The sequence below is a fragment of the Salvelinus namaycush genome, unplaced genomic scaffold, assembly GCF_016432855.1.
Source record: "Salvelinus namaycush isolate Seneca unplaced genomic scaffold, SaNama_1.0 Scaffold218, whole genome shotgun sequence".
In the NCBI taxonomy this organism is placed as follows: Eukaryota; Metazoa; Chordata; class Actinopteri; order Salmoniformes; family Salmonidae; genus Salvelinus; species Salvelinus namaycush.
Window position 1 is genome coordinate 64549 of NW_024058986.1, and position 10884 is coordinate 75432.

General features: G+C 41.1%; 1 long non-coding RNA gene across 1 annotated transcript; it reads left to right on the plus strand.

Moving 5' to 3' along the window:
• The first annotated feature begins 726 nt into the window (after nucleotides 1-726).
• On the plus strand, nucleotides 727-10664 carry LOC120038399. Its single transcript, XR_005475045.1, has 3 exons — nucleotides 727-885; nucleotides 10294-10410; nucleotides 10642-10664. It is a non-coding gene; the product is annotated as an uncharacterized LOC120038399 (long non-coding RNA).
• Nucleotides 10665-10884: the final 220 nt, after the last annotated feature.

Below are 10884 nucleotides of genomic sequence, written 5' to 3' on the forward strand. Positions count from 1 at the left end.
ACGTCTGTCTCCATTTGAATGTTGTTGCTTTTTTAAGATCTCAAAAGGCAGAAATATGTTTATTTTGTTCTCATCAATTCTATTTACCACCATGTTCTTCCTTTCCATTGAACATCGAAAAGAAACACCTTTGCAGAATCATTGTACTGATCAGCTCGGACCTCGCCCTCCTGTTGTGTAAGCAGTTCATCTCTGATCTGAATCAGAGGAAACTAAGAGTTGGTTTAACAAATCTGAATCAGGAAACTAAGAGTTGGTTTGAACAGATCTGAATCAGGAAACTAAGAGTTGGTTTAAACAGATCTGAATCAGTTAACTAAGAGTTGGTTTGAACAGATCTGATTCAGGAAACTAAGAGTTGGTTTAAACAGATCTGAATCAGGAAACTAAGAGTTGGTTTAAACAGATCTGAATCAGGAAACTAAGAGTTGGTTTAAACAGATCTGAATCAGGAAACTGAGAGTTGGTTTGAACAGATCTGAATCAGGAAACTAAGAGTTGGTTTGAACAGATCTGAATCAGGAAACTAAGAGTTGGTTTAAACAGATCTGAATCAGGAAACTAAGAGTTGGTTTGAGGGTCAATAATGTGGGACCCCATTGTATACTTCAAAGTTAGAGATATGTTGAAACTGGATCCATCATAATGATTCTACATTTCATAGTATGCCATGGCCTTTACTGGCCAAAGGTTAAACTGCTGTTATGTTTATGATATACTATGGTGTTGTGTCACTAGACTTTGACCAGATATTATTGCATCCAAAGATCAACTGTACCTAGAACATAGATACAGAGACACTTGTCATCAGGAAGGTGCTCTCTCAGCACAACGGAAAATATCTCAATGACTTGACATGTTCTGGTTGTGAATTCAGGCTACAAGGTAAGAATCTTCCCAGGGATTATTGTAAAGTGTGTAGATACATTAAATGTATGGTGTAATGTTAGTATAGTGAATGACAGTAAAACACTCAGATCTAACAGTCCATTTCACCTGGGACAGGTACGTGACAGTTCAATCATACAAAATGGCGCTAACTGGGCGTAGACAAGTCAATTTCAATAACATATTGTTCATATATCGTATTATACGATTCGTATATCGTGGTTATTTTACAATTAGTCAAAATGTTAATGTATCATAGTTGTAAATCATCTTTCAGAATATCAGAACATTTGTTGTTTTCTAAATGACAATGAGCTCCTGCTTCCTGTGTAGTTTGGTATGAAACCACTGAACAGACTTTACATTGTTATTATGAACTGAATTCAGTAACAACATAATAATATCAGACCTGTTGAACAAAGCAACACACTAGAATGAGAGACATTATTAAGACACAGTGAGATTATTATATTATCTTATATTACTATTATTATTGTTGTTATATTATATTATTGATATTATTATTGTTATTATTATTATTAATGTTATATTGTTATTATTATTATTATTGTTAGTTCCACTAGATGGAGAAAAGGTGAAAAATATCAGTCACAACTACATGTTGATGTGATGCATTAAATCACCTGACTGTTTGGATGTATCTGTTAGTAAATGTTTTATTTCTAAGAGATAATTAATAAAAGAGAACAATTGACATTCAATAATTAGTTGTCACTGTGTTAACCACAAACAACATACTGGATCTCTGTTTAGGGGTCAGTGCTCTAAAATGAGTCTCTCTGGGGAGACAGAGGAAGGGGGCCCTGCCTCTAAAATGCATCTCTCTGGGGAGAGAGAGAAGGGGGGCCCTGCCTCTGAAATGAGTCTCTCTGGGGAACATGACACCAAAACTAAGAGGTGAGATGACAATTTGTTTAAGAATTATTAAAGAATTTGTTTCTAGAACGATATATCCACAATTTTTTCACATTTGTTATTTTTCATCAGAAATGATTGATAGAATCGGCAGTGTGTCAAATACTTGTTCTCCCCACTGTAGCCGCTTGTATAAATGTTTGTATACTGTATATTTGACTGAGGTATATGGTTTTCTCACCAGCATAATACAATCATTTAGCCTACTCTTAATTTTATTTATATATAATATTTCACCTTTATTCAACCAGGTAGGCAAGTTGAGAACAAGTTCTCATTTACAATTGCGACCTGGCCATGATAAAGCAAAGCAGTTCGACACATACAACAACACAGAGTTACACATGGAGTAAAACAAACATACAGTCAATAATACAGTAGAAAAATAAGTCTATATACAATGTGAGCAAATGAGGTGAGATAAGGGAGGTGAAGGCAAACGAAATATATATATAAATAAATACAAAATATAAAAAAGGCCATGGTGGCGAAGTAAATACAATATAGCAAGTAAAAACACTGGAATGGTAATTTGCAGTGGAAGAATGTGCAATGTAGAGATAGAAATAATGGGGTGCAAAAGAGCAAAATAAATAAATAAATAAATACAATAGGGGGAGAGGTAGTTGTTTGGGCTAAATTATAGATGGGCTATGTACATGTGCAGTAATCTGTGAGCTGCTCTGACAGCTGGTGCTTAAAGCTAGTGAGGGAGATAAGTGTTTCCAGTTTCAGAGATTTTTGTAGTTCGTTCCTGTAACGGTCCTGACCTGTTTTATGTTGTTTTTTGTATGTGTTTAGGTCAGGGCATGTGTTTTGGGTGGGCAGTCTATGTTATCTGTTTCTATGTTGGTTTTGGTTGCCTGGTATGGCTCTTAATTAGAGGCAGGTGTTTTGCGTTCTCCTCTAATTAAGAGTCATATTTAGGTAGGGTGTTCTCACTGTTTGTTTGTGGGTGATTCTGTAAGGGCTGTCTCTCTCCTCATCCTCGGACGAGGAGAGGAGAGAAGGATCATCAGACCAAAATGCAGCAGTAGGGAAATAGGCCATCTCTTTATTTGAAAAAACTATGATGGCAACACGAAAAAACAAAACACTTTCAAAAATACAAAACAAGAAAACGACGTTGACGAAACCTGAACATAAACTTACATAACTAAACGTAAACTCACGGACAGGAAACAGACGACATCAAAATAAACGAACAGCCAAACAGTCCCGTATGGTACATACATTCGACGACACAGGAGACAATCACCCACAAACAAACAGTGAGAACACCCTACCTAAATATGACTCTTAATTAGAGGAGAACGCAAAACACCTGCCTCTAATTAAGAGCCATACCAGGCAACCAAAACCAACATAGAAACAGATAACATAGACTGCCCACCCAAAACACATGCCCTGACCTAAACACATACAAAAAACAACATAAAACAGGTCAGGACCGTTACAGTTCCAGTCATTGGCAGCGGAGAACTGGAAGGAGAGGCGGCCAAATGAAGACTTGGTTTTGGGGGTGACCTGTTAGTTATTGCCTAATATGTTGTCAGGCATAACCTTATTGTTGTGACTAATCCTGATCATTGTTACAAGCTGAATTCTAACAATATATTCATCAACAAACTCTTCACTCCTGTTTAAACCAAAAAGGGTTATATTTTCCTTAATATACGGAACCACTAAAGATCTATATAGAACACTTTATAGGAGGTTAGGAAGTGTCTGAGTATACAGTATATATAGAATATATATAGAACCCTTTATAGGATGTTAGGACGTGTCTGAGTATACAGTATATATAGAATATATATAGAACCCTTTATAGGAGGTTAGGAAGTGTCTGAGTATACAGTATATATAGAATATATATAGAACCCTTTATAGGAGGTTAGGAAGTGTCTGAGTATACAGTATATATAGAATATATATAGAACCCTTTATAGGAGGTTATCGTAGGAAGATCAGTCAGGAAATCCACCGACAGCTGCGACCATGGCCGTTGTGGAACAGGTAAGGGTTGTAACTTACCTCTGGGCAGGTGTCTAGGAGCCTTGCACTGGGCGCACACCGAGCAGGAGGTAACATAAATCCTCATGTCCTTAGCTAAAGTGGGCCACCAGTACTTCTCACTAAGACAGCGCACCGTCCGACTGATACCAGGATGACCAGAGGAGGGTGACGTATGGGCTCAATAGATTAGCCGGTCACGGACAGCAGACGGAATGTACAGACGCCCAGCTGGACATTGAAGGGGAGCGGGCTCTGTACGCAACGCCTGCTCAATGTCCGCGTCCATCTCCCACACTACCGGTGCCACCAGGCAAGAGGCCGGGAGTATGGGAGTGGGATTAATGGGCCGCTGTATCATACAGCCGGGACAATGCGTCTGCCTTAACGTTCTGAGAGCCTGGTCTGTATGAAAGAGTAAATACAAAACGGGTGAAAAACATGGCCCACCTTGCCTGGCGAGGGTTCAGTCTCCTCGCCACCCGGATGTACTCCAGATTGTGGTGTTCAGTCCAGATGAGAAAAGGGTGTTTAGCCCCCTCAAGCCAATGTCTCCATGCCTTCAAGGCCCTGACGACAGCCAACAGCTCCCGGTCCCCCACATCATAGTTTCGCTCCGCCGGGCTGAGCTTCTTCAAGAAGAAGGCACAAAGGCGGAGCTTCGGTGGCGTACCCGGGCGCTGAGAGAGCACCGCTCCTATCCCAGCCTCGGACACGTCCACCTCCACTATGAACGCCAAAGAGGGATCCGGATGGGCCAGCACGGGAGCCGAGGTAAACAGAGCCCTCAGGTGACCAAAAGCCCTGTCCGCCTCAGCTGACCACTGCAAGCGCACCAGGCGTCCCTTCAGCAGTGAAGTAATGGGAGCTGCCACCTGACCAAACCCCGGATTAACCTCTGGTAGTAGTTGGCAAACCCTAAGAACTGCTGCACCTCCTTTACCGTGGTGGGAGTCGGCCAATTACGCACGGCTGCAATGCGGTCACTCTCCATCTCCACCCCTGACGTGGAAATGCAATACCCTAGCAAGGAGACGGACTGTTGGAAGAACAGGCATTTCTCAGCCTTGACATACAGGTCATGCTCCAACAGGCGACCAAGCACTCTGCGCACCAGAGACACATGCTCGGCGCGTGTAGCGGAGTATATCAGAATGTCGTCAATATACACCACTACACCCTGCCCGTGCAGGTCCCTGAAAATCTTGGCTACAAAGGCTTGGAAGACTGAGGGCGCATTCATCAACCCGTACGGCATGACGAGGTACTCATAGTGCCCAGAGGTGGTACTGAAAGCCGTCTTCCACTCGTCTCTCTCTCGGATTCGCAACAGGTTGTAAGCGCTCCTGAGATCTAGTTTGGTGAAGAAGCGCGCCCCGTGCATTGACTCTATCGCTGTAGCTATAAGCGGTAGCGGGTAACTATGCCTCACCGTGATCTGATTCAGACCCCGATAGGCAATACACGGGCGCAGACCCCCATCCTTCTACTTCACAAAAAAGAAACTCGAGGAGGCGAGTGAAGTGGAGGACCGAATGTACCACTACCGCAGGGATTCGGGGTCATATATTTCCATAGCCTCCGTCTCCACCTGTGATAGGGGATACATGTGACTCCTGGGAAGTGCAGCATCTACCAGGAGGTCTATCGCACAATCGTCCCGTCGAGGAGGTGGTAATTGAGTCTCCTTCTTTTTAGAGAAGGCGACAGCCAAATCGGCATATTCAGGGGGAATGCGCACCATGGAGACCTGGTCTGGACTCTCCACCGTTGTAGCACCAACAGAAACCCCTAAACACCTACCTGAGCACTCTCGCGACCACGCCGTGATAGCCCTCTGTGGCCAAGAAACAGTGGGGTTATGACAAGCTAACCAGGGTAGGCCCAGCACCATGGGAAACGCAGGAGTCAATGAGGAAGAGACTAATTCTCTCCATATGACCCCCCTTGCGTCACCATACCCAAAGGCGCGGTGACCTCCCTAATCATCCCTGATCCTAATGGTCGACTATCTAAGGTGTGAATGGGAAAGGGCACATCCACGGGAACAATGGGGATCCCTAAACTATGAGCTAACGCTCTATCAATGAAATTCCCACCCGCGCCTGAATCTATGAGCGCCTTATGCTGGGAATACGGAGAAAACTCAGGAAAAGTGACAGACACAAACATATGTGCAACAGAGGGCTCTGGGTGAGAATGGTGCCGGCTCACCTGGAGTGACGCCAGAGCACCCTGCCTGCTGCCTCGATTCCCAGAGGAACCAACCCGGCACCAACCGGCAGTGTGACCTCTGCGGCCACAGATGGTGCACGAGCGGGAACCCCCTCCGGTCTCCCTGCGCACCGCCCCTCCCAGCTCCATAGGTATCGGAGAGGGGGTGCGGGAGGATGGAACCACCAGACCCCGATCTGGACGTCCGCGGGTAGCCAGCAGGTTGTCCAGGCAGGACCACCAGCTGGTCGAACGTGAGGGTGGTGTCTCCTGCAGGCCAGCTCCCGATGGACGTCCTCGCAAACTGCAACGATAATGGTCGATCAGGGCCCTGTCGTTCCATCCCGCGCCGGCAGCCAGGGTACTAAACTCCAGGGCGAACTGGTTAGATGCTAGATGAACCAGATGCTGGCTACCTCTGTCCGGTTCTCCTCTCTTCACTAGATGGACTGTAACTTTAGTGTTTAAACCCTCTGTGTCCAAGGACCAATCTTTTGAATATTATTTTCGAGGCGCCTCAAGTAGGCTTGACAGATTACATTTTTAATAATGTTTTTTTTCTGATGAAAACTAGTTAATTGCATCTGCCATGGAGCCCAGTTTCATAATATTATATATGTTATGAGGTAATCGCTAAAAAACAGACCTTATTTTAGGTCATTTTTCTCCCTGCCAGCTCCTATTAGTTGTATTGAGCACCGTGGCACCAACTCTCCTCCTGAACATTCTATTCCCAGCTCATTGTTCTGCATCACAATGGCAGCTTCTCTATTGTTATCAATGAGACCTGTCGGCATTAACCGTGAACTCTGACCTCGGTAACTTATTATTATCCTTGTAGGCTGACCTCAATTATTATTATTATTATGAGGTAACTGGGATCTGGCTACTTTTTGAGTGCTATCCCTGTTCTCTTGGGTACATATGATTGCCCACAGTCCTAAACGTTAACCATTATCTCGTCATGGTTAACCATGTGTGTTTTCAGAAAAAGGTATACCACCTAAACAAAACGCATGTCCCTGTCCTCTTTTTCAAGATGTGGCTGATTTAAACAGACAGAATAAACAAATTATTAAGAAATAACACTTTTTTTGATGACTTGTTGTTTCTAAATGGCTGCTGGGTAATTTGGTAATTTTCAAAAGTCAGAGTAATATGACATGCATCAAAATCTTCATTCGTAGGCATCGGATTGAGCAAATGCTGCACAGGTTCACTGAGTTGCAAACCAAATGGACAGGTCTAGCTCATTGATTTGTAGATCTGACTCAGTTGCTACCTCAGATTATGAGCCTAGCAGGTGTCGCGAATGAGTTACGTAGTACCCACAGAAGGCCACAGGGAGAAGTAAGAGAGCTACAAACCCATACTATTTTTGTCTTAAATTAACAATCAAATGTAGTTTGAACTGGGTGACGTAGTAACCTCTATGAAAAAGTCCTGCATTTGGCCTTGGATAGGTGGGGCAGGTTTGAGACTGATCTAAGGAATTAACAAGAAAAACACACTTTATTTCTCAGCTGTCTCACCAATGTCTGCACATGAATTAATAAATGTTTATTGCAAAATTTCCACTAGATGGCAGCATAAGACCACAAAGCATCAGTTATAGGCTACAAGCAGCAATATGATTGACATAAAATAGCATGCAACTACAGACTTTATGTCCAATTATTTTCAAAAATGGTCACTCATTACTTTAGTCAGCTATTTATCTAGTATTTGGGCTGTGTTGCTTTTGGGAGAGTAAAACAATAGTGACAATAGCAGGTATTGAACACCGGGTAAATAATCACTGGTCAGAACCTCAACCTTAGTATACATTCATTATAAAAAAGAATCTTAATATCTGATAATGCGAGTAAACAACCTCGGAATAGAAAAGACAAGAGTGCGTCTTCCAGCCCACCAATAAAATACATCACGCAACCCTCCCGGTTAGTAAATTTACCTCAACATGCCCCCGGAGAAGGCAAAGTGACGACACCAGCCTTTTAGCGGGGCTGAGTTGACTACTAGAGAGAGAAGCCAGAGCTGGTCGATGTGGGTTGATACTGGTTAATGAATTTGACAATGAATGTACCTGGAAAATATTTTTCGACCAGAGGTGACTGAATTAATGTTCAGACTTATTGATAATCGTTATAGTAATGAAGTATAATTTCAAAACATGAGCATAAAAACAGGTAATAATAAACATGAATCATCATTATATTACTTCACAGTAATCTGTTAAATGCTTTTTCAGTCCTTCCTCTTGCATTAGCAGTGTGGAAAGGGACAGAAAGAAGCACACAGGAGTTTTTCTGTGAGGGGGAGTGGTGGTGTATCCTGGGAGAAAACTAAACTAATCTTCTGAAATGTCATTTGTGGTCTTATGCTGCCATCTATTGGAATTATGTAGCAACTGCAGTAGTACTGAATAATGTGTAATTCCTTAATAAAGTAGTATTTACTCAGAATTGCAAAATAAAACATTTTCTAGTTTATTTTTCAACTTACAACCATAAAATAACCATTTATGGCATAACAAACAATTAAACTGATATACACCAAAAACACCATACATTTAGTTAATTATATATTTTTATATATATATATATATATATATATATATATATATATATATATATTATATATATTATATTATATAAATATTTATTTAGATGGGTGACATTATCTGCCAAAGTAACAGCCCTGTAGACAAAGAAGAGCTCTCCAGTAGGTACCAAAACATTTAAAGGACATTTTCTCAAAAGTGAGGTTACAAGTTTATCATATTTCAAATCAGAATTACTTTCCCATTGTTCCTCAACTGTAGTGTATGATATACCATTTCATATTTAGTTTTCTAACCCTGAGTCTGTACTTTTATCCAATGTAAAAAACACCATTTCAAGTTTTGCCACATAAGACAAAATTGAGCCGGTTGGTCACATTTGAGAGTGAGGCAGATATATAGCATTTTGCGGGAAAAAACATTATTATTTGTCCCTCTGAAATGAAACCATCAAGTGATAGATTTTAAACAAATGCATGTTTGTCATTGAACAATCTCTGATTGTTGATTAGATAGTGAAAAAACACACCAAGCTCTTTAACTTCTTATGGGCAGGTGGGAGGCTAGCGTCCCACCTGGCCAACATCCTGTGAAATTGCAGAGCGCCAAATTCAAAATACAGAAATACTCATTAAAAATATTCATAAAAGATACACGTTATACATCGGCTTAAAGATTAACTTCCTTTTAATCCAGCCACTGTGTCAGATTTCAAAAAGGCTTTAAAACGAAAGCATATTATCTGAGGACAGCGCCCCGTTTACAAAAGCATACAAACATTTTACAACCAAGTAAAGGAATTACAAAAGTCAGAAACAGCAATAAAATGAATCACTTACCTTTGATGATCTTCATATGTTTGCAGTCACAAGAGTCCATGTTGCACAATAAATGATTGTTTTGTTCGATAAAGTCCCTCTTTATGTCCAACAAAAAAACAGTTTTGTTGGCGCGTTTTGTTCAGTAATCCTCAAAGGCTGTCATGACATGCAGACGAATATATCCTAATAGTACTGGTCAATTTTTTCAAAACATGTCAAACAATGTTTATAATTAATCCTCAGGTTGCCTATTGTCTAAATAATTGATAATATTTCAACCGGACAATTAGCGTCTTCAATAGAAAGGAAAAACAACGAAGGGCGCGCTATCGGTCACGCGCGCAAAGGAGCTCTGCTTCATTCTAGTCCACTGAAAGAAAGGTTTCATTCTCCTCATTTTTCAGAAACATCTAAAGACTGTTGACATCTAGTGGAAATACATAGCAACTGCAATCTAGGTCCTAACCCAGCGGATACTGTATAGGCATTCAATTGAAAACTAGACACATCAAAAATATCCCACTTCCTGGATAGATTTTCCTTAGGTTTTTGCTGCCATATCAGTTCTGTTATACTCACAGACATTATTCGAACAGTTCTGGAAACTTTAGAGTGTTTTCTATCCAATAATAATTCCTAGCTTCTGGGCCTGAGTAACAAGCAGTTTACATTGGGAACCTCACTCATCCAAAATTCAAAATACTGCCCCCTACCCAAGAGAGGTTAAACAATAAAAGCACATTTATGAACGTTTCTGAAAATGGATATATAGTGTTTTGGAATGAAACTCTTCTTCTGTTTCCCCATCTGAGCTCAGAGTAGATGAGAGATGTAATGTTTGTCTCTGTTGTGTTGAAGTCCAATCAAGCAGAAGAGAACAGCCTCCCCTGTTCCCAGCTGTGTGTCCATGAAGAGTGACAAGTCTATGGAACCTCCTATATACTTTAGAGAGGGAGACTTTTCTACTGAACAAAGGTAAGAAGAACTCATGGGTCATGGTCAGTGAGTTAAACAACACTGTCTCTAGTCATTTCTCCTCTCCCATTTTCACATTCCTTATTTTTGTTTTCAGAATCCATAGCTAATTTTGTTCATTTCCATAATCCTAAAACAATATTAAACAAACACAACATTCCCTCCCTGTGTGTGTGTGTGTGTTTGTGTGTGTGTGTGTGTGTGCGCACTCCTTGGATGTTTGGTCCACAGAAACCAACAGGAGAGATCAGAGTCAGAGATTCTCAGTGGTCAGTCTTCCCAGAGTCATCAAACAGACCTGGCCTCCATATTCAGTGTATGTGGTCCTGTTATGTACATTTGATTTTGTTGACCTCAAGTAAAGTTGATCTGTCAATCATTAATTAATGTGTTAATGAGAAAGCATTTATTCTCTTGCTTAACTTATTTACTTGATTTATTTCAGTTGCTTGAAGAGAATATTTTGACATTTGT